The sequence below is a fragment of the Sardina pilchardus genome, chromosome 5 (genome assembly GCF_963854185.1).
Source record: "Sardina pilchardus chromosome 5, fSarPil1.1, whole genome shotgun sequence".
Lineage (NCBI taxonomy): Eukaryota > Metazoa > Chordata > Actinopteri > Clupeiformes > Clupeidae > Sardina > Sardina pilchardus.
The window spans coordinates 490,853-516,802 of NC_084998.1; the positions used below are offsets into that span (position 1 = coordinate 490,853).

At 52.3% G+C, this 25,950-nt stretch overlaps 29 non-coding genes across 29 annotated transcripts; all 29 read left to right on the top strand.

Annotated features, from left to right (window-relative positions):
* The first annotated feature begins 213 nt into the window (after positions 1 to 213).
* Positions 214 to 285, top strand: trnaw-cca (transfer RNA tryptophan (anticodon CCA)). The gene has a single exon. It is a non-coding gene; the product is annotated as a tRNA-Trp (tRNA).
* A 566-nt stretch (positions 286 to 851) lies between these two features.
* Positions 852 to 923, top strand: trnaw-cca (transfer RNA tryptophan (anticodon CCA)). The gene has a single exon. It is a non-coding gene; the product is annotated as a tRNA-Trp (tRNA).
* A 566-nt stretch (positions 924 to 1,489) lies between these two features.
* trnaw-cca (transfer RNA tryptophan (anticodon CCA)) lies at positions 1,490 to 1,561 on the top strand. Its single transcript has one exon. It is a non-coding gene; the product is annotated as a tRNA-Trp (tRNA).
* Positions 1,562 to 2,127: 566 nt separating this feature from the next.
* trnaw-cca (transfer RNA tryptophan (anticodon CCA)) lies at positions 2,128 to 2,199 on the top strand. Its single transcript has one exon. It is a non-coding gene; the product is annotated as a tRNA-Trp (tRNA).
* A 1,088-nt stretch (positions 2,200 to 3,287) lies between these two features.
* Positions 3,288 to 3,359, top strand: trnaw-cca (transfer RNA tryptophan (anticodon CCA)). The gene has a single exon. It is a non-coding gene; the product is annotated as a tRNA-Trp (tRNA).
* A 1,088-nt stretch (positions 3,360 to 4,447) lies between these two features.
* On the top strand, positions 4,448 to 4,519 carry trnaw-cca (transfer RNA tryptophan (anticodon CCA)). Its single transcript has one exon. It is a non-coding gene; the product is annotated as a tRNA-Trp (tRNA).
* Positions 4,520 to 5,607: 1,088 nt separating this feature from the next.
* trnaw-cca (transfer RNA tryptophan (anticodon CCA)) lies at positions 5,608 to 5,679 on the top strand. Its single transcript has one exon. It is a non-coding gene; the product is annotated as a tRNA-Trp (tRNA).
* A 1,088-nt stretch (positions 5,680 to 6,767) lies between these two features.
* On the top strand, positions 6,768 to 6,839 carry trnaw-cca (transfer RNA tryptophan (anticodon CCA)). Its single transcript has one exon. It is a non-coding gene; the product is annotated as a tRNA-Trp (tRNA).
* Positions 6,840 to 7,405: 566 nt separating this feature from the next.
* Positions 7,406 to 7,477, top strand: trnaw-cca (transfer RNA tryptophan (anticodon CCA)). Its single transcript has one exon. It is a non-coding gene; the product is annotated as a tRNA-Trp (tRNA).
* A 566-nt stretch (positions 7,478 to 8,043) lies between these two features.
* On the top strand, positions 8,044 to 8,115 carry trnaw-cca (transfer RNA tryptophan (anticodon CCA)). Its single transcript has one exon. It is a non-coding gene; the product is annotated as a tRNA-Trp (tRNA).
* Positions 8,116 to 9,725: 1,610 nt separating this feature from the next.
* trnaw-cca (transfer RNA tryptophan (anticodon CCA)) lies at positions 9,726 to 9,797 on the top strand. The gene has a single exon. It is a non-coding gene; the product is annotated as a tRNA-Trp (tRNA).
* Positions 9,798 to 10,885: 1,088 nt separating this feature from the next.
* trnaw-cca (transfer RNA tryptophan (anticodon CCA)) lies at positions 10,886 to 10,957 on the top strand. Its single transcript has one exon. It is a non-coding gene; the product is annotated as a tRNA-Trp (tRNA).
* A 1,088-nt stretch (positions 10,958 to 12,045) lies between these two features.
* trnaw-cca (transfer RNA tryptophan (anticodon CCA)) lies at positions 12,046 to 12,117 on the top strand. Its single transcript has one exon. It is a non-coding gene; the product is annotated as a tRNA-Trp (tRNA).
* A 1,088-nt stretch (positions 12,118 to 13,205) lies between these two features.
* trnaw-cca (transfer RNA tryptophan (anticodon CCA)) lies at positions 13,206 to 13,277 on the top strand. The gene has a single exon. It is a non-coding gene; the product is annotated as a tRNA-Trp (tRNA).
* Positions 13,278 to 13,843: 566 nt separating this feature from the next.
* trnaw-cca (transfer RNA tryptophan (anticodon CCA)) lies at positions 13,844 to 13,915 on the top strand. The gene has a single exon. It is a non-coding gene; the product is annotated as a tRNA-Trp (tRNA).
* A 566-nt stretch (positions 13,916 to 14,481) lies between these two features.
* Positions 14,482 to 14,553, top strand: trnaw-cca (transfer RNA tryptophan (anticodon CCA)). Its single transcript has one exon. It is a non-coding gene; the product is annotated as a tRNA-Trp (tRNA).
* A 1,610-nt stretch (positions 14,554 to 16,163) lies between these two features.
* Positions 16,164 to 16,235, top strand: trnaw-cca (transfer RNA tryptophan (anticodon CCA)). The gene has a single exon. It is a non-coding gene; the product is annotated as a tRNA-Trp (tRNA).
* Positions 16,236 to 17,323: 1,088 nt separating this feature from the next.
* trnaw-cca (transfer RNA tryptophan (anticodon CCA)) lies at positions 17,324 to 17,395 on the top strand. The gene has a single exon. It is a non-coding gene; the product is annotated as a tRNA-Trp (tRNA).
* Positions 17,396 to 18,483: 1,088 nt separating this feature from the next.
* On the top strand, positions 18,484 to 18,555 carry trnaw-cca (transfer RNA tryptophan (anticodon CCA)). The gene has a single exon. It is a non-coding gene; the product is annotated as a tRNA-Trp (tRNA).
* A 566-nt stretch (positions 18,556 to 19,121) lies between these two features.
* Positions 19,122 to 19,193, top strand: trnaw-cca (transfer RNA tryptophan (anticodon CCA)). Its single transcript has one exon. It is a non-coding gene; the product is annotated as a tRNA-Trp (tRNA).
* Positions 19,194 to 19,759: 566 nt separating this feature from the next.
* trnaw-cca (transfer RNA tryptophan (anticodon CCA)) lies at positions 19,760 to 19,831 on the top strand. Its single transcript has one exon. It is a non-coding gene; the product is annotated as a tRNA-Trp (tRNA).
* A 1,610-nt stretch (positions 19,832 to 21,441) lies between these two features.
* On the top strand, positions 21,442 to 21,513 carry trnaw-cca (transfer RNA tryptophan (anticodon CCA)). The gene has a single exon. It is a non-coding gene; the product is annotated as a tRNA-Trp (tRNA).
* A 566-nt stretch (positions 21,514 to 22,079) lies between these two features.
* On the top strand, positions 22,080 to 22,151 carry trnaw-cca (transfer RNA tryptophan (anticodon CCA)). The gene has a single exon. It is a non-coding gene; the product is annotated as a tRNA-Trp (tRNA).
* A 566-nt stretch (positions 22,152 to 22,717) lies between these two features.
* trnaw-cca (transfer RNA tryptophan (anticodon CCA)) lies at positions 22,718 to 22,789 on the top strand. Its single transcript has one exon. It is a non-coding gene; the product is annotated as a tRNA-Trp (tRNA).
* A 566-nt stretch (positions 22,790 to 23,355) lies between these two features.
* Positions 23,356 to 23,427, top strand: trnaw-cca (transfer RNA tryptophan (anticodon CCA)). Its single transcript has one exon. It is a non-coding gene; the product is annotated as a tRNA-Trp (tRNA).
* Positions 23,428 to 23,993: 566 nt separating this feature from the next.
* On the top strand, positions 23,994 to 24,065 carry trnaw-cca (transfer RNA tryptophan (anticodon CCA)). The gene has a single exon. It is a non-coding gene; the product is annotated as a tRNA-Trp (tRNA).
* A 566-nt stretch (positions 24,066 to 24,631) lies between these two features.
* trnaw-cca (transfer RNA tryptophan (anticodon CCA)) lies at positions 24,632 to 24,703 on the top strand. Its single transcript has one exon. It is a non-coding gene; the product is annotated as a tRNA-Trp (tRNA).
* Positions 24,704 to 25,269: 566 nt separating this feature from the next.
* On the top strand, positions 25,270 to 25,341 carry trnaw-cca (transfer RNA tryptophan (anticodon CCA)). Its single transcript has one exon. It is a non-coding gene; the product is annotated as a tRNA-Trp (tRNA).
* Positions 25,342 to 25,791: 450 nt separating this feature from the next.
* trnaw-cca (transfer RNA tryptophan (anticodon CCA)) lies at positions 25,792 to 25,863 on the top strand. Its single transcript has one exon. It is a non-coding gene; the product is annotated as a tRNA-Trp (tRNA).
* The last annotated feature ends 87 nt before the right edge of the window (positions 25,864 to 25,950 follow it).

Genomic DNA, 25,950 nt, shown 5'->3' on the forward strand with positions numbered 1-25,950 from the left:
AGAGAGCACCCAGCTCTGCACGAACGTGGCTGTAACTTGGCTCTTCCTAACGTACGTTGGTAAGTCATGCACGGCGTGGCAAAGTTACAGCAAGCGAAACGTCTGCAGGTGCAACAGAGAATGGCTCCCCCTGCACTGAAAGCCTGCATTGCTCGAGGTTTCAATAGCAGATACAGGGAGAAGTGGGAAAGTTTATCTGTGCAGCACCTGTGGGACCTCGTGGCGCAACGGTAGCGCGTCTGACTCCAGATCAGAAGGTTGCGTGTTCAAATCACGTCGGGGTCATAGAAATCACCGCTCAACTCTTTTCACCGTCCAACTCAGCGACAGCACTTTGGCTGAAAGGCAATTAGTGGGCCTGTGAATTTCAAGCCATTACTGAAAAGCGAAGGATTTCGGTGAAAAACACCAGTGTCCGCCACGGTGACTTTTACAGGCTTTGACGCGGAGAGTAGCAAAGAGTGCGCTAAGCAAGCGCTGACGGCCAGAGTAAATCGTTCAGCAGTCGGGCATTTCCTCCGCACCAGGGCGAAAGATGGCGTCGCCCGGCTGTGAAGAAATCGCCTGAACAGGGACTTGAACCCTGGACCCTCAGATTAAAAGTCTGATGCTCTACCGACTGAGCTATCCAGGCTTCGAGAGAGCACCCAGCTCTGCACGAACGTGGCTGTAACTTGGCTCTTCCTAACGTACGTTGGTAAGTCATGCACGGCGTGGCAAAGTTACAGCAAGCGAAACGTCTGCAGGTGCAACAGAGAATGGCTCCCCCTGCACTGAAAGCCTGCATTGCTCGAGGTTTCAATAGCAGATACAGGGAGAAGTGGGAAAGTTTATCTGTGCAGCACCTGTGGGACCTCGTGGCGCAACGGTAGCGCGTCTGACTCCAGATCAGAAGGTTGCGTGTTCAAATCACGTCGGGGTCATAGAAATCACCGCTCAACTCTTTTCACCGTCCAACTCAGCGACAGCACTTTGGCTGAAAGGCAATTAGTGGGCCTGTGAATTTCAAGCCATTACTGAAAAGCGAAAGATTTCGGTGAAAAACACCAGTGTCCGCCACGGTGACTTTTACAGGCTTTGACGCGGAGAGTAGCAAAGAGTGCGCTAAGCAAGCGCTGACGGCCAGAGTAAATCGTTCAGCAGTCGGGCATTTCCTCCGCACCAGGGCGAAAGATGGCGTCGCCCGGCTGTAAAGAAATCGCCTGAACAGGGACTTGAACCCTGGACCCTCAGATTAAAAGTCTGATGCTCTACCGACTGAGCTATCCAGGCTTCGAGAGAGCACCCAGCTCTGCACGAACGTGGCTGTAACTTGGCTCTTCCTAACGTACGTTGGTAAGTCATGCACGGCGTGGCAAAGTTACAGCAAGCGAAACGTCTGCAGGTGCAACAGAGAATGGCTCCCCCTGCACTGAAAGCCTGCATTGCTCGAGGTTTCAATAGCAGATACAGGGAGAAGTGGGAAAGTTTATCTGTGCAGCACCTGTGGGACCTCGTGGCGCAACGGTAGCGCGTCTGACTCCAGATCAGAAGGTTGCGTGTTCAAATCACGTCGGGGTCATAGAAATCACCGCTCAACTCTTTTCACCGTCCAACTCAGCGACAGCACTTTGGCTGAAAGGCAATTAGTGGGCCTGTGAATTTCAAGCCATTACTGAAAAGCGAAAGATTTCGGTGAAAAACACCAGTGTCCGCCACGGTGACTTTTACAGGCTTTGACGCGGAGAGTAGCAAAGAGTGCGCTAAGCAAGCGCTGACGGCCAGAGTAAATCGTTCAGCAGTCGGGCATTTCCTCCGCACCAGGGCGAAAGATGGCGTCGCCCGGCTGTAAAGAAATCGCCTGAACAGGGACTTGAACCCTGGACCCTCAGATTAAAAGTCTGATGCTCTACCGACTGAGCTATCCAGGCTTCGAGAGAGCACCCAGCTCTGCACGAACGTGGCTGTAACTTGGCTCTTCCTAACGTACGTTGGTAAGTCATGCACGGCGTGGCAAAGTTACAGCAAGCGAAACGTCTGCAGGTGCAACAGAGAATGGCTCCCCCTGCACTGAAAGCCTGCATTGCTCGAGGTTTCAATAGCAGATACAGGGAGAAGTGGGAAAGTTTATCTGTGCAGCACCTGTGGGACCTCGTGGCGCAACGGTAGCGCGTCTGACTCCAGATCAGAAGGTTGCGTGTTCAAATCACGTCGGGGTCATAGAAATCACCGCTCAACTCTTTTCACCGTCCAACTCAGCGACAGCACTTTGGCTGAAAGGCAATTAGTGGGCCTGTGAATTTCAAGCCATTACTGAAAAGCGAAAGATTTCGGTGAAAAACACCAGTGTCCGCCACGGTGACTTTTACAGGCTTTGACGCGGAGAGTAGCAAAGAGTGCGCTAAGCAAGCGCTGACGGCCAGAGTAAATCGTTCAGCAGTCGGGCATTTCCTCCGCACCAGGGCGAAAGATGGCGTCGCCCGGCTGTAAAGAAATCGCCTGAACAGGGACTTGAACCCTGGACCCTCAGATTAAAAGTCTGATGCTCTACCGACTGAGCTATCCAGGCTTCGAGAGAGCACCCAGCTCTGCACGAACGTGGCTGTAACTTGGCTCTTCCTAACGTACGTTGGTAAGTCATGCACGGCGTGGCAAAGTTACAGCAAGCGAAACGTCTGCAGGTGCAACAGAGAATGGCTCCCCCTGCACTGAAAGCCTGCATTGCTCGAGGTTTCAATAGCAGATACAGGGAGAAGTGGGAAAGTTTATCTGTGCAGCACCTGTGGGACCTCGTGGCGCAACGGTAGCGCGTCTGACTCCAGATCAGAAGGTTGTGTGTTCAAATCACGTCGGGGTCATAGAAATCACCGCTCAACTCTTTTCACCGTCCAACTCAGCGACAGCACTTTGGCTGAAAGGCAATTAGTGGGCCTGTGAATTTCAAGCCATTACTGAAAAGCGAAGGATTTCGGTGAAAAACACCAGTGTCCGCCACGGTGACTTTTGCTGTAAAGAAATCGCCTGAACAGGGACTTGAACCCTGGACCCTCAGATTAAAAGTCTGATGCTCTACCGACTGAGCTATCCAGGCTTCGAGAGAGCACCCAGCTCTGCACGAACGTGGCTGTAACTTGGCTCTTCCTAACGTACGTTGGTAAGTCATGCACGGCGTGGCAAAGTTACAGCAAGCGAAACGTCTGCAGGTGCAACAGAGAATGGCTCCCCCTGCACTGAAAGCCTGCATTGCTCGAGGTTTCAATAGCAGATACAGGGAGAAGTGGGAAAGTTTATCTGTGCAGCACCTGTGGGACCTCGTGGCGCAACGGTAGCGCGTCTGACTCCAGATCAGAAGGTTGCGTGTTCAAATCACGTCGGGGTCATAGAAATCACCGCTCAACTCTTTTCACCGTCCAACTCAGCGACAGCACTTTGGCTGAAAGGCAATTAGTGGGCCTGTGAATTTCAAGCCATTACTGAAAAGCGAAGGATTTCGGTGAAAAACACCAGTGTCCGCCACGGTGACTTTTACAGGCTTTGACGCGGAGAGTAGCAAAGAGTGCGCTAAGCAAGCGCTGACGGCCAGAGTAAATCGTTCAGCAGTCGGGCATTTCCTCCGCACCAGGGCGAAAGATGGCGTCGCCCGGCTGTAAAGAAATCGCCTGAACAGGGACTTGAACCCTGGACCCTCAGATTAAAAGTCTGATGCTCTACCGACTGAGCTATCCAGGCTTCGAGAGAGCACCCAGCTCTGCACGAACGTGGCTGTAACTTGGCTCTTCCTAACGTACGTTGGTAAGTCATGCACGGCGTGGCAAAGTTACAGCAAGCGAAACGTCTGCAGGTGCAACAGAGAATGGCTCCCCCTGCACTGAAAGCCTGCATTGCTCGAGGTTTCAATAGCAGATACAGGGAGAAGTGGGAAAGTTTATCTGTGCAGCACCTGTGGGACCTCGTGGCGCAACGGTAGCGCGTCAGACTCCAGATCAGAAGGTTGTGTGTTCAAATCACGTCGGGGTCTTAGAAATCACCGCTCAACTCTTTTCACCGTCCAACTCAGCGACAGCACTTTGGCTGAAAGGCAATTAGTGGGCCTGTGAATTTCAAGCCATTACTGAAAAGCGAAGGATTTCGGTGAAAAACACCAGTGTCCGCCACGGTGACTTTTGCTGTAAAGAAATCGCCTGAACAGGGACTTGAACCCTGGACCCTCAGATTAAAAGTCTGATGCTCTACCGACTGAGCTATCCAGGCTTCGAGAGAGCACCCAGCTCTGCACGAACGTGGCTGTAACTTGGCTCTTCCTAACGTACGTTGGTAAGTCATGCACGGCGTGGCAAAGTTACAGCAAGCGAAACGTCTGCAGGTGCAACAGAGAATGGCTCCCCCTGCACTGAAAGCCTGCATTGCTCGAGGTTTCAATAGCAGATACAGGGAGAAGTGGGAAAGTTTATCTGTGCAGCACCTGTGGGACCTCGTGGCGCAACGGTAGCGCGTCTGACTCCAGATCAGAAGGTTGCGTGTTCAAATCACGTCGGGGTCATAGAAATCACCGCTCAACTCTTTTCACCGTCCAACTCAGCGACAGCACTTTGGCTGAAAGGCAATTAGTGGGCCTGTGAATTTCAAGCCATTACTGAAAAGCGAAGGATTTCGGTGAAAAACACCAGTGTCCGCCACGGTGACTTTTACAGGCTTTGACGCGGAGAGTAGCAAAGAGTGCGCTAAGCAAGCGCTGACGGCGAGAGTAAATCGTTCAGCAGTCGGGCATTTCCTCCGCACCAGGGCGAAAGATGGCGTCGCCCGGCTGTAAAGAAATCGCCTGAACAGGGACTTGAACCCTGGACCCTCAGATTAAAAGTCTGATGCTCTACCGACTGAGCTATCCAGGCTTCGAGAGAGCACCCAGCTCTGCACGAACGTGGCTGTAACTTGGCTCTTCCTAACGTACGTTGGTAAGTCATGCACGGCGTGGCAAAGTTACAGCAAGCGAAACGTCTGCAGGTGCAACAGAGAATGGCTCCCCCTGCACTGAAAGCCTGCATTGCTCGAGGTTTCAATAGCAGATACAGGGAGAAGTGGGAAAGTTTATCTGTGCAGCACCTGTGGGACCTCGTGGCGCAACGGTAGCGCGTCAGACTCCAGATCAGAAGGTTGTGTGTTCAAATCACGTCGGGGTCATAGAAATCACCGCTCAACTCTTTTCACCGTCCAACTCAGCGACAGCACTTTGGCTGAAAGGCAATTAGTGGGCCTGTGAATTTCAAGCCATTACTGAAAAGCGAAGGATTTCGGTGAAAAACACCAGTGTCCGCCACGGTGACTTTTGCTGTAAAGAAATCGCCTGAACAGGGACTTGAACCCTGGACCCTCAGATTAAAAGTCTGATGCTCTACCGACTGAGCTATCCAGGCTTCGAGAGAGCACCCAGCTCTGCACGAACGTGGCTGTAACTTGGCTCTTCCTAACGTACGTTGGTAAGTCATGCACGGCGTGGCAAAGTTACAGCAAGCGAAACGTCTGCAGGTGCAACAGAGAATGGCTCCCCCTGCACTGAAAGCCTGCATTGCTCGAGGTTTCAATAGCAGATACAGGGAGAAGTGGGAAAGTTTATCTGTGCAGCACCTGTGGGACCTCGTGGCGCAACGGTAGCGCGTCTGACTCCAGATCAGAAGGTTGCGTGTTCAAATCACGTCGGGGTCATAGAAATCACCGCTCAACTCTTTTCACCGTCCAACTCAGCGACAGCACTTTGGCTGAAAGGCAATTAGTGGGCCTGTGAATTTCAAGCCATTACTGAAAAGCGAAGGATTTCGGTGAAAAACACCAGTGTCCGCCACGGTGACTTTTACAGGCTTTGACGCGGAGAGTAGCAAAGAGTGCGCTAAGCAAGCGCTGACGGCGAGAGTAAATCGTTCAGCAGTCGGGCATTTCCTCCGCACCAGGGCGAAAGATGGCGTCGCCCGGCTGTAAAGAAATCGCCTGAACAGGGACTTGAACCCTGGACCCTCAGATTAAAAGTCTGATGCTCTACCGACTGAGCTATCCAGGCTTCGAGAGAGCACCCAGCTCTGCACGAACGTGGCTGTAACTTGGCTCTTCCTAACGTACGTTGGTAAGTCATGCACGGCGTGGCAAAGTTACAGCAAGCGAAACGTCTGCAGGTGCAACAGAGAATGGCTCCCCCTGCACTGAAAGCCTGCATTGCTCGAGGTTTCAATAGCAGATACAGGGAGAAGTGGGAAAGTTTATCTGTGCAGCACCTGTGGGACCTCGTGGCGCAACGGTAGCGCGTCAGACTCCAGATCAGAAGGTTGTGTGTTCAAATCACGTCGGGGTCATAGAAATCACCGCTCAACTCTTTTCACCGTCCAACTCAGCGACAGCACTTTGGCTGAAAGGCAATTAGTGGGCCTGTGAATTTCAAGCCATTACTGAAAAGCGAAGGATTTCGGTGAAAAACACCAGTGTCCGCCACGGTGACTTTTGCTGTAAAGAAATCGCCTGAACAGGGACTTGAACCCTGGACCCTCAGATTAAAAGTCTGATGCTCTACCGACTGAGCTATCCAGGCTTCGAGAGAGCACCCAGCTCTGCACGAACGTGGCTGTAACTTGGCTCTTCCTAACGTACGTTGGTAAGTCATGCACGGCGTGGCAAAGTTACAGCAAGCGAAACGTCTGCAGGTGCAACAGAGAATGGCTCCCCCTGCACTGAAAGCCTGCATTGCTCGAGGTTTCAATAGCAGATACAGGGAGAAGTGGGAAAGTTTATCTGTGCAGCACCTGTGGGACCTCGTGGCGCAACGGTAGCGCGTCTGACTCCAGATCAGAAGGTTGCGTGTTCAAATCACGTCGGGGTCATAGAAATCACCGCTCAACTCTTTTCACCGTCCAACTCAGCGACAGCACTTTGGCTGAAAGGCAATTAGTGGGCCTGTGAATTTCAAGCCATTACTGAAAAGCGAAGGATTTCGGTGAAAAACACCAGTGTCCGCCACGGTGACTTTTACAGGCTTTGACGCGGAGAGTAGCAAAGAGTGCGCTAAGCAAGCGCTGACGGCGAGAGTAAATCGTTCAGCAGTCGGGCATTTCCTCCGCACCAGGGCGAAAGATGGCGTCGCCCGGCTGTAAAGAAATCACCTGAACAGGGACTTGAACCCTGGACCCTCAGATTAAAAGTCTGATGCTCTACCGACTGAGCTATCCAGGCTTCGAGAGAGCACCCAGCTCTGCACGAACGTGGCTGTAACTTGGCTCTTCCTAACGTACGTTGGTAAGTCATGCACGGCGTGGCAAAGTTACAGCAAGCGAAACGTCTGCAGGTGCAACAGAGAATGGCTCCCCCTGCACTGAAAGCCTGCATTGCTCGAGGTTTCAATAGCAGATACAGGGAGAAGTGGGAAAGTTTATCTGTGCAGCACCTGTGGGACCTCGTGGCGCAACGGTAGCGCGTCTGACTCCAGATCAGAAGGTTGCGTGTTCAAATCACGTCGGGGTCATAGAAATCACCGCTCAACTCTTTTCACCGTCCAACTCAGCGACAGCACTTTGGCTGAAAGGCAATTAGTGGGCCTGTGAATTTCAAGCCATTACTGAAAAGCGAAGGATTTCGGTGAAAAACACCAGTGTCCGCCACGGTGACTTTTACAGGCTTTGACGCGGAGAGTAGCAAAGAGTGCGCTAAGCAAGCGCTGACGGCGAGAGTAAATCGTTCAGCAGTCGGGCATTTCCTCCGCACCAGGGCGAAAGATGGCGTCGCCCGGCTGTAAAGAAATCGCCTGAACAGGGACTTGAACCCTGGACCCTCAGATTAAAAGTCTGATGCTCTACCGACTGAGCTATGCAGGCTTCGAGAGAGCACCCAGCTCTGCACGAACGTGGCTGTAACTTGGCTCTTCCTAACGTACGTTGGTAAGTCATGCACGGCGTGGCAAAGTTACAGCAAGCGAAACGTCTGCAGGTGCAACAGAGAATGGCTCCCCCTGCACTGAAAGCCTGCATTGCTCGAGGTTTCAATAGCAGATACAGGGAGAAGTGGGAAAGTTTATCTGTGCAGCACCTGTGGGACCTCGTGGCGCAACGGTAGCGCGTCTGACTCCAGATCAGAAGGTTGCGTGTTCAAATCACGTCGGGGTCATAGAAATCACCGCTCAACTCTTTTCACCGTCCAACTCAGCGACAGCACTTTGGCTGAAAGGCAATTAGTGGGCCTGTGAATTTCAAGCCATTACTGAAAAGCGAAGGATTTCGGTGAAAAACACCAGTGTCCGCCACGGTGACTTTTACAGGCTTTGACGCGGAGAGTAGCAAAGAGTGCGCTAAGCAAGCGCTGACGGCGAGAGTAAATCGTTCAGCAGTCGGGCATTTCCTCCGCACCAGGGCGAAAGATGGCGTCGCCCGGCTGTAAAGAAATCGCCTGAACAGGGACTTGAACCCTGGACCCTCAGATTAAAAGTCTGATGCTCTACCGACTGAGCTATCCAGGCTTCGAGAGAGCACCCAGCTCTGCACGAACGTGGCTGTAACTTGGCTCTTCCTAACGTACGTTGGTAAGTCATGCACGGCGTGGCAAAGTTACAGCAAGCGAAACGTCTGCAGGTGCAACAGAGAATGGCTCCCCCTGCACTGAAAGCCTGCATTGCTCGAGGTTTCAATAGCAGATACAGGGAGAAGTGGGAAAGTTTATCTGTGCAGCACCTGTGGGACCTCGTGGCGCAACGGTAGCGCGTCTGACTCCAGATCAGAAGGTTGTGTGTTCAAATCACGTCGGGGTCATAGAAATCACCGCTCAACTCTTTTCACCGTCCAACTCAGCGACAGCACTTTGGCTGAAAGGCAATTAGTGGGCCTGTGAATTTCAAGCCATTACTGAAAAGCGAAGGATTTCGGTGAAAAACACCAGTGTCCGCCACGGTGACTTTTGCTGTAAAGAAATCGCCTGAACAGGGACTTGAACCCTGGACCCTCAGATTAAAAGTCTGATGCTCTACCGACTGAGCTATCCAGGCTTCGAGAGAGCACCCAGCTCTGCACGAACGTGGCTGTAACTTGGCTCTTCCTAACGTACGTTGGTAAGTCATGCACGGCGTGGCAAAGTTACAGCAAGCGAAACGTCTGCAGGTGCAACAGAGAATGGCTCCCCCTGCACTGAAAGCCTGCATTGCTCGAGGTTTCAATAGCAGATACAGGGAGAAGTGGGAAAGTTTATCTGTGCAGCACCTGTGGGACCTCGTGGCGCAACGGTAGCGCGTCAGACTCCAGATCAGAAGGTTGTGTGTTCAAATCACGTCGGGGTCATAGAAATCACCGCTCAACTCTTTTCACCGTCCAACTCAGCGACAGCACTTTGGCTGAAAGGCAATTAGTGGGCCTGTGAATTTCAAGCCATTACTGAAAAGCGAAGGATTTCGGTGAAAAACACCAGTGTCCGCCACGGTGACTTTTGCTGTAAAGAAATCGCCTGAACAGGGACTTGAACCCTGGACCCTCAGATTAAAAGTCTGATGCTCTACCGACTGAGCTATCCAGGCTTCGAGAGAGCACCCAGCTCTGCACGAACGTGGCTGTAACTTGGCTCTTCCTAACGTACGTTGGTAAGTCATGCACGGCGTGGCAAAGTTACAGCAAGCGAAACGTCTGCAGGTGCAACAGAGAATGGCTCCCCCTGCACTGAAAGCCTGCATTGCTCGAGGTTTCAATAGCAGATACAGGGAGAAGTGGGAAAGTTTATCTGTGCAGCACCTGTGGGACCTCGTGGCGCAACGGTAGCGCGTCTGACTCCAGATCAGAAGGTTGCGTGTTCAAATCACGTCGGGGTCATAGAAATCACCGCTCAACTCTTTTCACCGTCCAACTCAGCGACAGCACTTTGGCTGAAAGGCAATTAGTGGGCCTGTGAATTTCAAGCCATTACTGAAAAGCGAAGGATTTCGGTGAAAAACACCAGTGTCCGCCACGGTGACTTTTACAGGCTTTGACGCGGAGAGTAGCAAAGAGTGCGCTAAGCAAGCGCTGACGGCGAGAGTAAATCGTTCAGCAGTCGGGCATTTCCTCCGCACCAGGGCGAAAGATGGCGTCGCCCGGCTGTAAAGAAATCGCCTGAACAGGGACTTGAACCCTGGACCCTCAGATTAAAAGTCTGATGCTCTACCGACTGAGCTATCCAGGCTTCGAGAGAGCACCCAGCTCTGCACGAACGTGGCTGTAACTTGGCTCTTCCTAACGTACGTTGGTAAGTCATGCACGGCGTGGCAAAGTTACAGCAAGCGAAACGTCTGCAGGTGCAACAGAGAATGGCTCCCCCTGCACTGAAAGCCTGCATTGCTCGAGGTTTCAATAGCAGATACAGGGAGAAGTGGGAAAGTTTATCTGTGCAGCACCTGTGGGACCTCGTGGCGCAACGGTAGCGCGTCAGACTCCAGATCAGAAGGTTGTGTGTTCAAATCACGTCGGGGTCATAGAAATCACCGCTCAACTCTTTTCACCGTCCAACTCAGCGACAGCACTTTGGCTGAAAGGCAATTAGTGGGCCTGTGAATTTCAAGCCATTACTGAAAAGCGAAGGATTTCGGTGAAAAACACCAGTGTCCGCCACGGTGACTTTTGCTGTAAAGAAATCGCCTGAACAGGGACTTGAACCCTGGACCCTCAGATTAAAAGTCTGATGCTCTACCGACTGAGCTATCCAGGCTTCGAGAGAGCACCCAGCTCTGCACGAACGTGGCTGTAACTTGGCTCTTCCTAACGTACGTTGGTAAGTCATGCACGGCGTGGCAAAGTTACAGCAAGCGAAACGTCTGCAGGTGCAACAGAGAATGGCTCCCCCTGCACTGAAAGCCTGCATTGCTCGAGGTTTCAATAGCAGATACAGGGAGAAGTGGGAAAGTTTATCTGTGCAGCACCTGTGGGACCTCGTGGCGCAACGGTAGCGCGTCTGACTCCAGATCAGAAGGTTGCGTGTTCAAATCACGTCGGGGTCATAGAAATCACCGCTCAACTCTTTTCACCGTCCAACTCAGCGACAGCACTTTGGCTGAAAGGCAATTAGTGGGCCTGTGAATTTCAAGCCATTACTGAAAAGCGAAGGATTTCGGTGAAAAACACCAGTGTCCGCCACGGTGACTTTTACAGGCTTTGACGCGGAGAGTAGCAAAGAGTGCGCTAAGCAAGCGCTGACGGCGAGAGTAAATCGTTCAGCAGTCGGGCATTTCCTCCGCACCAGGGCGAAAGATGGCGTCGCCCGGCTGTAAAGAAATCGCCTGAACAGGGACTTGAACCCTGGACCCTCAGATTAAAAGTCTGATGCTCTACCGACTGAGCTATCCAGGCTTCGAGAGAGCACCCAGCTCTGCACGAACGTGGCTGTAACTTGGCTCTTCCTAACGTACGTTGGTAAGTCATGCACGGCGTGGCAAAGTTACAGCAAGCGAAACGTCTGCAGGTGCAACAGAGAATGGCTCCCCCTGCACTGAAAGCCTGCATTGCTCGAGGTTTCAATAGCAGATACAGGGAGAAGTGGGAAAGTTTATCTGTGCAGCACCTGTGGGACCTCGTGGCGCAACGGTAGCGCGTCAGACTCCAGATCAGAAGGTTGTGTGTTCAAATCACGTCGGGGTCATAGAAATCACCGCTCAACTCTTTTCACCGTCCAACTCAGCGACAGCACTTTGGCTGAAAGGCAATTAGTGGGCCTGTGAATTTCAAGCCATTACTGAAAAGCGAAGGATTTCGGTGAAAAACACCAGTGTCCGCCACGGTGACTTTTGCTGTAAAGAAATCGCCTGAACAGGGACTTGAACCCTGGACCCTCAGATTAAAAGTCTGATGCTCTACCGACTGAGCTATCCAGGCTTCGAGAGAGCACCCAGCTCTGCACGAACGTGGCTGTAACTTGGCTCTTCCTAACGTACGTTGGTAAGTCATGCACGGCGTGGCAAAGTTACAGCAAGCGAAACGTCTGCAGGTGCAACAGAGAATGGCTCCCCCTGCACTGAAAGCCTGCATTGCTCGAGGTTTCAATAGCAGATACAGGGAGAAGTGGGAAAGTTTATCTGTGCAGCACCTGTGGGACCTCGTGGCGCAACGGTAGCGCGTCTGACTCCAGATCAGAAGGTTGCGTGTTCAAATCACGTCGGGGTCATAGAAATCACCGCTCAACTCTTTTCACCGTCCAACTCAGCGACAGCACTTTGGCTGAAAGGCAATTAGTGGGCCTGTGAATTTCAAGCCATTACTGAAAAGCGAAGGATTTCGGTGAAAAACACCAGTGTCCGCCACGGTGACTTTTACAGGCTTTGACGCGGAGAGTAGCAAAGAGTGCGCTAAGCAAGCGCTGACGGCGAGAGTAAATCGTTCAGCAGTCGGGCATTTCCTCCGCACCAGGGCGAAAGATGGCGTCGCCCGGCTGTAAAGAAATCGCCTGAACAGGGACTTGAACCCTGGACCCTCAGATTAAAAGTCTGATGCTCTACCGACTGAGCTATCCAGGCTTCGAGAGAGCACCCAGCTCTGCACGAACGTGGCTGTAACTTGGCTCTTCCTAACGTACGTTGGTAAGTCATGCACGGCGTGGCAAAGTTACAGCAAGCGAAACGTCTGCAGGTGCAACAGAGAATGGCTCCCCCTGCACTGAAAGCCTGCATTGCTCGAGGTTTCAATAGCAGATACAGGGAGAAGTGGGAAAGTTTATCTGTGCAGCACCTGTGGGACCTCGTGGCGCAACGGTAGCGCGTCAGACTCCAGATCAGAAGGTTGTGTGTTCAAATCACGTCGGGGTCATAGAAATCACCGCTCAACTCTTTTCACCGTCCAACTCAGCGACAGCACTTTGGCTGAAAGGCAATTAGTGGGCCTGTGAATTTCAAGCCATTACTGAAAAGCGAAGGATTTCGGTGAAAAACACCAGTGTCCGCCACGGTGACTTTTGCTGTAAAGAAATCGCCTGAACAGGGACTTGAACCCTGGACCCTCAGATTAAAAGTCTGATGCTCTACCGACTGAGCTATCCAGGCTTCGAGAGAGCACCCAGCTCTGCACGAACGTGGCTGTAACTTGGCTCTTCCTAACGTACGTTGGTAAGTCATGCACGGCGTGGCAAAGTTACAGCAAGCGAAACGTCTGCAGGTGCAACAGAGAATGGCTCCCCCTGCACTGAAAGCCTGCATTGCTCGAGGTTTCAATAGCAGATACAGGGAGAAGTGGGAAAGTTTATCTGTGCAGCACCTGTGGGACCTCGTGGCGCAACGGTAGCGCGTCTGACTCCAGATCAGAAGGTTGCGTGTTCAAATCACGTCGGGGTCATAGAAATCACCGCTCAACTCTTTTCACCGTCCAACTCAGCGACAGCACTTTGGCTGAAAGGCAATTAGTGGGCCTGTGAATTTCAAGCCATTACTGAAAAGCGAAGGATTTCGGTGAAAAACACCAGTGTCCGCCACGGTGACTTTTACAGGCTTTGACGCGGAGAGTAGCAAAGAGTGCGCTAAGCAAGCGCTGACGGCGAGAGTAAATCGTTCAGCAGTCGGGCATTTCCTCCGCACCAGGGCGAAAGATGGCGTCGCCCGGCTGTAAAGAAATCACCTGAACAGGGACTTGAACCCTGGACCCTCAGATTAAAAGTCTGATGCTCTACCGACTGAGCTATCCAGGCTTCGAGAGAGCACCCAGCTCTGCACGAACGTGGCTGTAACTTGGCTCTTCCTAACGTACGTTGGTAAGTCATGCACGGCGTGGCAAAGTTACAGCAAGCGAAACGTCTGCAGGTGCAACAGAGAATGGCTCCCCCTGCACTGAAAGCCTGCATTGCTCGAGGTTTCAATAGCAGATACAGGGAGAAGTGGGAAAGTTTATCTGTGCAGCACCTGTGGGACCTCGTGGCGCAACGGTAGCGCGTCTGACTCCAGATCAGAAGGTTGCGTGTTCAAATCACGTCGGGGTCATAGAAATCACCGCTCAACTCTTTTCACCGTCCAACTCAGCGACAGCACTTTGGCTGAAAGGCAATTAGTGGGCCTGTGAATTTCAAGCCATTACTGAAAAGCGAAGGATTTCGGTGAAAAACACCAGTGTCCGCCACGGTGACTTTTACAGGCTTTGACGCGGAGAGTAGCAAAGAGTGCGCTAAGCAAGCGCTGACGGCGAGAGTAAATCGTTCAGCAGTCGGGCATTTCCTCCGCACCAGGGCGAAAGATGGCGTCGCCCGGCTGTAAAGAAATCGCCTGAACAGGGACTTGAACCCTGGACCCTCAGATTAAAAGTCTGATGCTCTACCGACTGAGCTATGCAGGCTTCGAGAGAGCACCCAGCTCTGCACGAACGTGGCTGTAACTTGGCTCTTCCTAACGTACGTTGGTAAGTCATGCACGGCGTGGCAAAGTTACAGCAAGCGAAACGTCTGCAGGTGCAACAGAGAATGGCTCCCCCTGCACTGAAAGCCTGCATTGCTCGAGGTTTCAATAGCAGATACAGGGAGAAGTGGGAAAGTTTATCTGTGCAGCACCTGTGGGACCTCGTGGCGCAACGGTAGCGCGTCTGACTCCAGATCAGAAGGTTGCGTGTTCAAATCACGTCGGGGTCATAGAAATCACCGCTCAACTCTTTTCACCGTCCAACTCAGCGACAGCACTTTGGCTGAAAGGCAATTAGTGGGCCTGTGAATTTCAAGCCATTACTGAAAAGCGAAGGATTTCGGTGAAAAACACCAGTGTCCGCCACGGTGACTTTTACAGGCTTTGACGCGGAGAGTAGCAAAGAGTGCGCTAAGCAAGCGCTGACGGCGAGAGTAAATCGTTCAGCAGTCGGGCATTTCCTCCGCACCAGGGCGAAAGATGGCGTCGCCCGGCTGTAAAGAAATCGCCTGAACAGGGACTTGAACCCTGGACCCTCAGATTAAAAGTCTGATGCTCTACCGACTGAGCTATCCAGGCTTCGAGAGAGCACCCAGCTCTGCACGAACGTGGCTGTAACTTGGCTCTTCCTAACGTACGTTGGTAAGTCATGCACGGCGTGGCAAAGTTACAGCAAGCGAAACGTCTGCAGGTGCAACAGAGAATGGCTCCCCCTGCACTGAAAGCCTGCATTGCTCGAGGTTTCAATAGCAGATACAGGGAGAAGTGGGAAAGTTTATCTGTGCAGCACCTGTGGGACCTCGTGGCGCAACGGTAGCGCGTCTGACTCCAGATCAGAAGGTTGTGTGTTCAAATCACGTCGGGGTCATAGAAATCACCGCTCAACTCTTTTCACCGTCCAACTCAGCGACAGCACTTTGGCTGAAAGGCAATTAGTGGGCCTGTGAATTTCAAGCCATTACTGAAAAGCGAAGGATTTCGGTGAAAAACACCAGTGTCCGCCACGGTGACTTTTGCTGTAAAGAAATCGCCTGAACAGGGACTTGAACCCTGGACCCTCAGATTAAAAGTCTGATGCTCTACCGACTGAGCTATCCAGGCTTCGAGAGAGCACCCAGCTCTGCACGAACGTGGCTGTAACTTGGCTCTTCCTAACGTACGTTGGTAAGTCATGCACGGCGTGGCAAAGTTACAGCAAGCGAAACGTCTGCAGGTGCAACAGAGAATGGCTCCCCCTGCACTGAAAGCCTGCATTGCTCGAGGTTTCAATAGCAGATACAGGGAGAAGTGGGAAAGTTTATCTGTGCAGCACCTGTGGGACCTCGTGGCGCAACGGTAGCGCGTCAGACTCCAGATCAGAAGGTTGTGTGTTCAAATCACGTCGGGGTCATAGAAATCACCGCTCAACTCTTTTCACCGTCCAACTCAGCGACAGCACTTTGGCTGAAAGGCAATTAGTGGGCCTGTGAATTTCAAGCCATTACTGAAAAGCGAAGGATTTCGGTGAAAAACACCAGTGTCCGCCACGGTGACTTTTGCTGTAAAGAAATCGCCTGAACAGGGACTTGAACCCTGGACCCTCAGATTAAAAGTCTGATGCTCTACCGACTGAGCTATCCAGGCTTCGAGAGAGCACCCAGCTCTGCACGAACGTGGCTGTAACTTGGCTCTTCCTAACGTACGTTGGTAAGTCATGCACGGCGTGGCAAAGTTACAGCAAGCGAAACGTCTGCAGGTGCAACAGAGAATGGCTCCCCCTGCACTGAAAGCCTGCATTGCTCGAGGTTTCAATAGCAGATACAGGGAGAAGTGGGAAAGTTTATCTGTGCAGCACCTGTGGGACCTCGTGGCGCAACGGTAGCGCGTCTGACTCCAGATCAGAAGGTTGCGTGTTCAAATCACGTCGGGGTCATAGAAATCACCGCTCAACTCTTTTCACCGTCCAACTCAGCGACAGCACTTTGGCTGAAAGGCAATTAGTGGGCCTGTGAATTTCAAGCCATTACTGAAAAGCGAAGGATTTCGGTGAAAAACACCAGTGTCCGCCACGGTGACTTTTACAGGCTTTGACGCGGAGAGTAGCAAAGAGTGCGCTAAGCAAGCGCTGACGGCGAGAGTAAATCGTTCAGCAGTCGGGCATTTCCTCCGCACCAGGGCGAAAGATGGCGTCGCCCGGCTGTAAAGAAATCGCCTGAACAGGGACTTGAACCCTGGACCCTCAGATTAAAAGTCTGATGCTCTACCGACTGAGCTATCCAGGCTTCGAGAGAGCACCCAGCTCTGCACGAACGTGGCTGTAACTTGGCTCTTCCTAACGTACGTTGGTAAGTCATGCACGGCGTGGCAAAGTTACAGCAAGCGAAACGTCTGCAGGTGCAACAGAGAATGGCTCCCCCTGCACTGAAAGCCTGCATTGCTCGAGGTTTCAATAGCAGATACAGGGAGAAGTGGGAAAGTTTATCTGTGCAGCACCTGTGGGACCTCGTGGCGCAACGGTAGCGCGTCAGACTCCAGATCAGAAGGTTGTGTGTTCAAATCACGTCGGGGTCATAGAAATCACCGCTCAACTCTTTTCACCGTCCAACTCAGCGACAGCACTTTGGCTGAAAGGCAATTAGTGGGCCTGTGAATTTCAAGCCATTACTGAAAAGCGAAGGATTTCGGTGAAAAACACCAGTGTCCGCCACGGTGACTTTTGCTGTAAAGAAATCGCCTGAACAGGGACTTGAACCCTGGACCCTCAGATTAAAAGTCTGATGCTCTACCGACTGAGCTATCCAGGCTTCGAGAGAGCACCCAGCTCTGCACGAACGTGGCTGTAACTTGGCTCTTCCTAACGTACGTTGGTAAGTCATGCACGGCGTGGCAAAGTTACAGCAAGCGAAACGTCTGCAGGTGCAACAGAGAATGGCTCCCCCTGCACTGAAAGCCTGCATTGCTCGAGGTTTCAATAGCAGATACAGGGAGAAGTGGGAAAGTTTATCTGTGCAGCACCTGTGGGACCTCGTGGCGCAACGGTAGCGCGTCTGACTCCAGATCAGAAGGTTGCGTGTTCAAATCACGTCGGGGTCATAGAAATCACCGCTCAACTCTTTTCACCGTCCAACTCAGCGACAGCACTTTGGCTGAAAGGCAATTAGTGGGCCTGTGAATTTCAAGCCATTACTGAAAAGCGAAGGATTTCGGTGAAAAACACCAGTGTCCGCCACGGTGACTTTTACAGGCTTTGACGCGGAGAGTAGCAAAGAGTGCGCTAAGCAAGCGCTGACGGCGAGAGTAAATCGTTCAGCAGTCGGGCATTTCCTCCGCACCAGGGCGAAAGATGGCGTCGCCCGGCTGTAAAGAAATCGCCTGAACAGGGACTTGAACCCTGGACCCTCAGATTAAAAGTCTGATGCTCTACCGACTGAGCTATCCAGGCTTCGAGAGAGCACCCAGCTCTGCACGAACGTGGCTGTAACTTGGCTCTTCCTAACGTACGTTGGTAAGTCATGCACGGCGTGGCAAAGTTACAGCAAGCGAAACGTCTGCAGGTGCAACAGAGAATGGCTCCCCCTGCACTGAAAGCCTGCATTGCTCGAGGTTTCAATAGCAGATACAGGGAGAAGTGGGAAAGTTTATCTGTGCAGCACCTGTGGGACCTCGTGGCGCAACGGTAGCGCGTCAGACTCCAGATCAGAAGGTTGTGTGTTCAAATCACGTCGGGGTCATAGAAATCACCGCTCAACTCTTTTCACCGTCCAACTCAGCGACAGCACTTTGGCTGAAAGGCAATTAGTGGGCCTGTGAATTTCAAGCCATTACTGAAAAGCGAAGGATTTCGGTGAAAAACACCAGTGTCCGCCACGGTGACTTTTGCTGTAAAGAAATCGCCTGAACAGGGACTTGAACCCTGGACCCTCAGATTAAAAGTCTGATGCTCTACCGACTGAGCTATCCAGGCTTCGAGAGAGCACCCAGCTCTGCACGAACGTGGCTGTAACTTGGCTCTTCCTAACGTACGTTGGTAAGTCATGCACGGCGTGGCAAAGTTACAGCAAGCGAAACGTCTGCAGGTGCAACAGAGAATGGCTCCCCCTGCACTGAAAGCCTGCATTGCTCGAGGTTTCAATAGCAGATACAGGGAGAAGTGGGAAAGTTTATCTGTGCAGCACCTGTGGGACCTCGTGGCGCAACGGTAGCGCGTCTGACTCCAGATCAGAAGGTTGCGTGTTCAAATCACGTCGGGGTCATAGAAATCACCGCTCAACTCTTTTCACCGTCCAACTCAGCGACAGCACTTTGGCTGAAAGGCAATTAGTGGGCCTGTGAATTTCAAGCCATTACTGAAAAGCGAAGGATTTCGGTGAAAAACACCAGTGTCCGCCACGGTGACTTTTACAGGCTTTGACGCGGAGAGTAGCAAAGAGTGCGCTAAGCAAGCGCTGACGGCGAGAGTAAATCGTTCAGCAGTCGGGCATTTCCTCCGCACCAGGGCGAAAGATGGCGTCGCCCGGCTGTAAAGAAATCACCTGAACAGGGACTTGAACCCTGGACCCTCAGATTAAAAGTCTGATGCTCTACCGACTGAGCTATCCAGGCTTCGAGAGAGCACCCAGCTCTGCACGAACGTGGCTGTAACTTGGCTCTTCCTAACGTACGTTGGTAAGTCATGCACGGCGTGGCAAAGTTACAGCAAGCGAAACGTCTGCAGGTGCAACAGAGAATGGCTCCCCCTGCACTGAAAGCCTGCATTGCTCGAGGTTTCAATAGCAGATACAGGGAGAAGTGGGAAAGTTTATCTGTGCAGCACCTGTGGGACCTCGTGGCGCAACGGTAGCGCGTCTGACTCCAGATCAGAAGGTTGCGTGTTCAAATCACGTCGGGGTCATAGAAATCACCGCTCAACTCTTTTCACCGTCCAACTCAGCGACAGCACTTTGGCTGAAAGGCAATTAGTGGGCCTGTGAATTTCAAGCCATTACTGAAAAGCGAAGGATTTCGGTGAAAAACACCAGTGTCCGCCACGGTGACTTTTACAGGCTTTGACGCGGAGAGTAGCAAAGAGTGCGCTAAGCAAGCGCTGACGGCGAGAGTAAATCGTTCAGCAGTCGGGCATTTCCTCCGCACCAGGGCGAAAGATGGCGTCGCCCGGCTGTAAAGAAATCGCCTGAACAGGGACTTGAACCCTGGACCCTCAGATTAAAAGTCTGATGCTCTACCGACTGAGCTATGCAGGCTTCGAGAGAGCACCCAGCTCTGCACGAACGTGGCTGTAACTTGGCTCTTCCTAACGTACGTTGGTAAGTCATGCACGGCGTGGCAAAGTTACAGCAAGCGAAACGTCTGCAGGTGCAACAGAGAATGGCTCCCCCTGCACTGAAAGCCTGCATTGCTCGAGGTTTCAATAGCAGATACAGGGAGAAGTGGGAAAGTTTATCTGTGCAGCACCTGTGGGACCTCGTGGCGCAACGGTAGCGCGTCTGACTCCAGATCAGAAGGTTGCGTGTTCAAATCACGTCGGGGTCATAGAAATCACCGCTCAACTCTTTTCACCGTCCAACTCAGCGACAGCACTTTGGCTGAAAGGCAATTAGTGGGCCTGTGAATTTCAAGCCATTACTGAAAAGCGAAGGATTTCGGTGAAAAACACCAGTGTCCGCCACGGTGACTTTTACAGGCTTTGACGCGGAGAGTAGCAAAGAGTGCGCTAAGCAAGCGCTGACGGCGAGAGTAAATCGTTCAGCAGTCGGGCATTTCCTCCGCACCAGGGCGAAAGATGGCGTCGCCCGGCTGTAAAGAAATCGCCTGAACAGGGACTTGAACCCTGGACCCTCAGATTAAAAGTCTGATGCTCTACCGACTGAGCTATCCAGGCTTCGAGAGAGCACCCAGCTCTGCACGAACGTGGCTGTAACTTGGCTCTTCCTAACGTACGTTGGTAAGTCATGCACGGCGTGGCAAAGTTACAGCAAGCGAAACGTCTGCAGGTGCAACAGAGAATGGCTCCCCCTGCACTGAAAGCCTGCATTGCTCGAGGTTTCAATAGCAGATACAGGGAGAAGTGGGAAAGTTTATCTGTGCAGCACCTGTGGGACCTCGTGGCGCAACGGTAGCGCGTCTGACTCCAGATCAGAAGGTTGTGTGTTCAAATCACGTCGGGGTCATAGAAATCACCGCTCAACTCTTTTCACCGTCCAACTCAGCGACAGCACTTTGGCTGAAAGGCAATTAGTGGGCCTGTGAATTTCAAGCCATTACTGAAAAGCGAAGGATTTCGGTGAAAAACACCAGTGTCCGCCACGGTGACTTTTGCTGTAAAGAAATCGCCTGAACAGGGACTTGAACCCTGGACCCTCAGATTAAAAGTCTGATGCTCTACCGACTGAGCTATCCAGGCTTCGAGAGAGCACCCAGCTCTGCACGAACGTGGCTGTAACTTGGCTCTTCCTAACGTACGTTGGTAAGTCATGCACGGCGTGGCAAAGTTACAGCAAGCGAAACGTCTGCAGGTGCAACAGAGAATGGCTCCCCCTGCACTGAAAGCCTGCATTGCTCGAGGTTTCAATAGCAGATACAGGGAGAAGTGGGAAAGTTTATCTGTGCAGCACCTGTGGGACCTCGTGGCGCAACGGTAGCGCGTCAGACTCCAGATCAGAAGGTTGTGTGTTCAAATCACGTCGGGGTCATAGAAATCACCGCTCAACTCTTTTCACCGTCCAACTCAGCGACAGCACTTTGGCTGAAAGGCAATTAGTGGGCCTGTGAATTTCAAGCCATTACTGAAAAGCGAAGGATTTCGGTGAAAAACACCAGTGTCCGCCACGGTGACTTTTGCTGTAAAGAAATCGCCTGAACAGGGACTTGAACCCTGGACCCTCAGATTAAAAGTCTGATGCTCTACCGACTGAGCTATCCAGGCTTCGAGAGAGCACCCAGCTCTGCACGAACGTGGCTGTAACTTGGCTCTTCCTAACGTACGTTGGTAAGTCATGCACGGCGTGGCAAAGTTACAGCAAGCGAAACGTCTGCAGGTGCAACAGAGAATGGCTCCCCCTGCACTGAAAGCCTGCATTGCTCGAGGTTTCAATAGCAGATACAGGGAGAAGTGGGAAAGTTTATCTGTGCAGCACCTGTGGGACCTCGTGGCGCAACGGTAGCGCGTCTGACTCCAGATCAGAAGGTTGCGTGTTCAAATCACGTCGGGGTCATAGAAATCACCGCTCAACTCTTTTCACCGTCCAACTCAGCGACAGCACTTTGGCTGAAAGGCAATTAGTGGGCCTGTGAATTTCAAGCCATTACTGAAAAGCGAAGGATTTCGGTGAAAAACACCAGTGTCCGCCACGGTGACTTTTACAGGCTTTGACGCGGAGAGTAGCAAAGAGTGCGCTAAGCAAGCGCTGACGGCGAGAGTAAATCGTTCAGCAGTCGGGCATTTCCTCCGCACCAGGGCGAAAGATGGCGTCGCCCGGCTGTAAAGAAATCGCCTGAACAGGGACTTGAACCCTGGACCCTCAGATTAAAAGTCTGATGCTCTACCGACTGAGCTATCCAGGCTTCGAGAGAGCACCCAGCTCTGCACGAACGTGGCTGTAACTTGGCTCTTCCTAACGTACGTTGGTAAGTCATGCACGGCGTGGCAAAGTTACAGCAAGCGAAACGTCTGCAGGTGCAACAGAGAATGGCTCCCCCTGCACTGAAAGCCTGCATTGCTCGAGGTTTCAATAGCAGATACAGGGAGAAGTGGGAAAGTTTATCTGTGCAGCACCTGTGGGACCTCGTGGCGCAACGGTAGCGCGTCTGACTCCAGATCAGAAGGTTGCGTGTTCAAATCACGTCGGGGTCATAGAAATCACCGCTCAACTCTTTTCACCGTCCAACTCAGCGACAGCACTTTGGCTGAAAGGCAATTAGTGGGCCTGTGAATTTCAAGCCATTACTGAAAAGCGAAGGATTTCGGTGAAAAACACCAGTGTCCGCCACGGTGACTTTTACAGGCTTTGACGCGGAGAGTAGCAAAGAGTGCGCTAAGCAAGCGCTGACGGCCAGAGTAAATCGTTCAGCAGTCGGGCATTTCCTCCGCACCAGGGCGAAAGATGGCGTCGACCGGCTGTAAAGAAATCGCCTGAACAGGGACTTGAACCCTGGACCCTCAGATTAAAAGTCTGATGCTCTACCGACTGAGCTATCCAGGCTTCGAGAGAGCACCCAGCTCTGCACGAACGTGGCTGTATCTTGGCTCTTCCTAACGTACGTTGGTAAGTCATGCACGGCGTGGCAAAGTTACAGCAAGCGAAACGTCTGCAGGTGCAACAGAGAATGGCTCCCCCTGCACTGAAAGCCTGCATTGCTCGAGGTTTCAATAGCAGATACAGGGAGAAGTGGGAAAGTTTATCTGTGCAGCACCTGTGGGACCTCGTGGCGCAACGGTAGCGCGTCTGACTCCAGATCAGAAGGTTGCGTGTTCAAATCACGTCGGGGTCATAGAAATCACCGCTCAACTCTTTTCACCGTCCAACTCAGCGACAGCACTTTGGCTGAAAGGCAATTAGTGGGCCTGTGAATTTCAAGCCATTACTGAAAAGCGAAGGATTTCGGTGAAAAACACCAGTGTCCGCCACGGTGACTTTTACAGGCTTTGACGCGGAGAGTAGCAAAGAGTGCGCTAAGCAAGCGCTGACGGCGAGAGTAAATCGTTCAGCAGTCGGGCATTTCCTCCGCACCAGGGCGAAAGATGGCGTCGCCCGGCTGTAAAGAAATCGCCTGAACAGGGACTTGAACCCTGGACCCTCAGATTAAAAGTCTGATGCTCTACCGACTGAGCTATCCAGGCTTCGAGAGAGCACCCAGCTCTGCACGAACGTGGCTGTAACTTGGCTCTTCCTAACGTACGTTGGTAAGTCATGCACGGCGTGGCAAAGTTACAGCAAGCGAAACGTCTGCAGGTGCAACAGAGAATGGCTCCCCCTGCACTGAAAGCCTGCATTGCTCGAGGTTTCAATAGCAGATACAGGGAGAAGTGGGAAAGTTTATCTGTGCAGCACCTGTGGGACCTCGTGGCGCAACGGTAGCGCGTCTGACTCCAGATCAGAAGGTTGCGTGTTCAAATCACGTCGGGGTCATAGAAATCACCGCTCAACTCTTTTCACCGTCCAACTCAGCGACAGCACTTTGGCTGAAAGGCAATTAGTGGGCCTGTGAATTTCAAGCCATTACTGAAAAGCGAAGGATTTCGGTGAAAAACACCAGTGTCCGCCACGGTGACTTTTACAGGCTTTGACGCGGAGAGTAGCAAAGAGTGCGCTAAGCAAGCGCTGACGGCGAGAGTAAATCGTTCAGCAGTCGGGCATTTCCTCCGCACCAGGGCGAAAGATGGCGTCGCCCGGCTGTAAAGAAATCGCCTGAACAGGGACTTGAACCCTGGACCCTCAGATTAAAAGTCTGATGCTCTACCGACTGAGCTATCCAGGCTTCGAGAGAGCACCCAGCTCTGCACGAACGTGGCTGTAACTTGGCTCTTCCTAACGTACGTTGGTAAGTCATGCACGGCGTGGCAAAGTTACAGCAAGCGAAACGTCTGCAGGTGCAACAGAGAATGGCTCCCCCTGCACTGAAAGCCTGCATTGCTCGAGGTTTCAATAGCAGATACAGGGAGAAGTGGGAAAGTTTATCTGTGCAGCACCTGTGGGACCTCGTGGCGCAACGGTAGCGCGTCTGACTCCAGATCAGAAGGTTGCGTGTTCAAATCACGTCGGGGTCATAGAAATCACCGCTCAACTCTTTTCACCGTCCAACTCAGCGACAGCACTTTGGCTGAAAGGCAATTAGTGGGCCTGTGAATTTCAAGCCATTACTGAAAAGCGAAGGATTTCGGTGAAAAACACCAGTGTCCGCCACGGTGACTTTTACAGGCTTTGACGCGGAGAGTAGCAAAGAGTGCGCTAAGCAAGCGCTGACGGCCAGAGTAAATCGTTCAGCAGTCGGGCATTTCCTCCGCACCAGGGCGAAAGATGGCGTCGCCCGGCTGTAAAGAAATCGCCTGAACAGGGACTTGAACCCAGGACCCTCAGATTAAAAGTCTGATGCTCTACCGACTGAGCTATCCAGGCTTCGAGAGAGCACCCAGCTCTGCACGAACGTGGCTGTAACTTGGCTCTTCCTAACGTACGTTGGTAAGTCATGCACGGCGTGGCAAAGTTACAGCAAGCGAAACGTCTGCAGGTGCAACAGAGAATGGCTCCCCCTGCACTGAAAGCCTGCATTGCTCGAGGTTTCAATAGCAGATACAGGGAGAAGTGGGAAAGTTTATCTGTGCAGCACCTGTGGGACCTCGTGGCGCAACGGTAGCGCGTCTGACTCCAGATCAGAAGGTTGCGTGTTCAAATCACGTCGGGGTCATAGAAATCACCGCTCAACTCTTTTCACCGTCCAACTCAGCGACAGCACTTTGGCTGAAAGGCAATTAGTGGGCCTGTGAATTTCAAGCCATTACTGAAAAGCGAAGGATTTCGGTGAAAAACACCAGTGTCCGCCACGGTGACTTTTACAGGCTTTGACGCGGAGAGTAGCAAAGAGTGCGCTAAGCAAGCGCTGACGGCCAGAGTAAATCGTTCAGCAGTCGGGCATTTCCTTCGCACCAGGGCGAAAGATGGCGTCGCCCGGCTGTAAAGAAATCGCCTGAACAGGGACTTGAACCCTGGACCCTCAGATTAAAAGTCTGATGCTCTACCGACTGAGCTATCCAGGCTTCGAGAGAGCACCCAGCTCTGCACGAACGTGGCTGTAACTTGGCTCTTCCTAACGTACGTTGGTAAGTCATGCACGGCGTGGCAAAGTTACAGCAAGCGAAACGTCTGCAGGTGCAACAGAGAATGGCTCCCCCTGCACTGAAAGCCTGCATTGCTCGAGGTTTCAATAGCAGATACAGGGAGAAGTGGGAAAGTTTATCTGTGCAGCACCTGTGGGACCTCGTGGCGCAACGGTAGCGCGTCTGACTCCAGATCAGAAGGTTGCGTGTTCAAATCACGTCGGGGTCATAGAAATCACCGCTCAACTCTTTTCACCGTCCAACTCAGCGACAGCACTTTGGCTGAAAGGCAATTAGTGGGCCTGTGAATTTCAAGCCATTACTGAAAAGCGAAGGATTTCGGTGAAAAACACCAGTGTCCGCCACGGTGACTTTTGCTGTAAAGAAATCACCTGAACAGGGACTTGAACCCTGGACCCTCAGATTAAAAGTCTGATGCTCTACCGACTGAGCTATCCAGGCTTCGAGAGAGCACCCAGCTCTGCACGAACGTGCCTGTAACTTGGCTCTTCCTAACGTACGTTGGTAAGTCATGCACGGCGTGGCAAAGTTACAGCAAGCGAAACGTCTGCAGGTGCAACAGAGAATGGCTCCCCCTGCACTGAAAGCCTGCATTGCTCGAGGTTTCAATAGCAGATACAGGGAGAAGTGGGAAAGTTTATCTGTGCAGCACCTGTGGGACCTCGTGGCGCAACGGTAGCGCGTCTGACTCCAGATCAGAAGGTTGCGTGTTCAAATCACGTCGGGGTCATAGAAATCACCGCTCAACTCTTTTCACCGTCCAACTCAGCGACAGCACTTTGGCTGAAAGGCAATTAGTGGGCCTGTGAATTTCAAG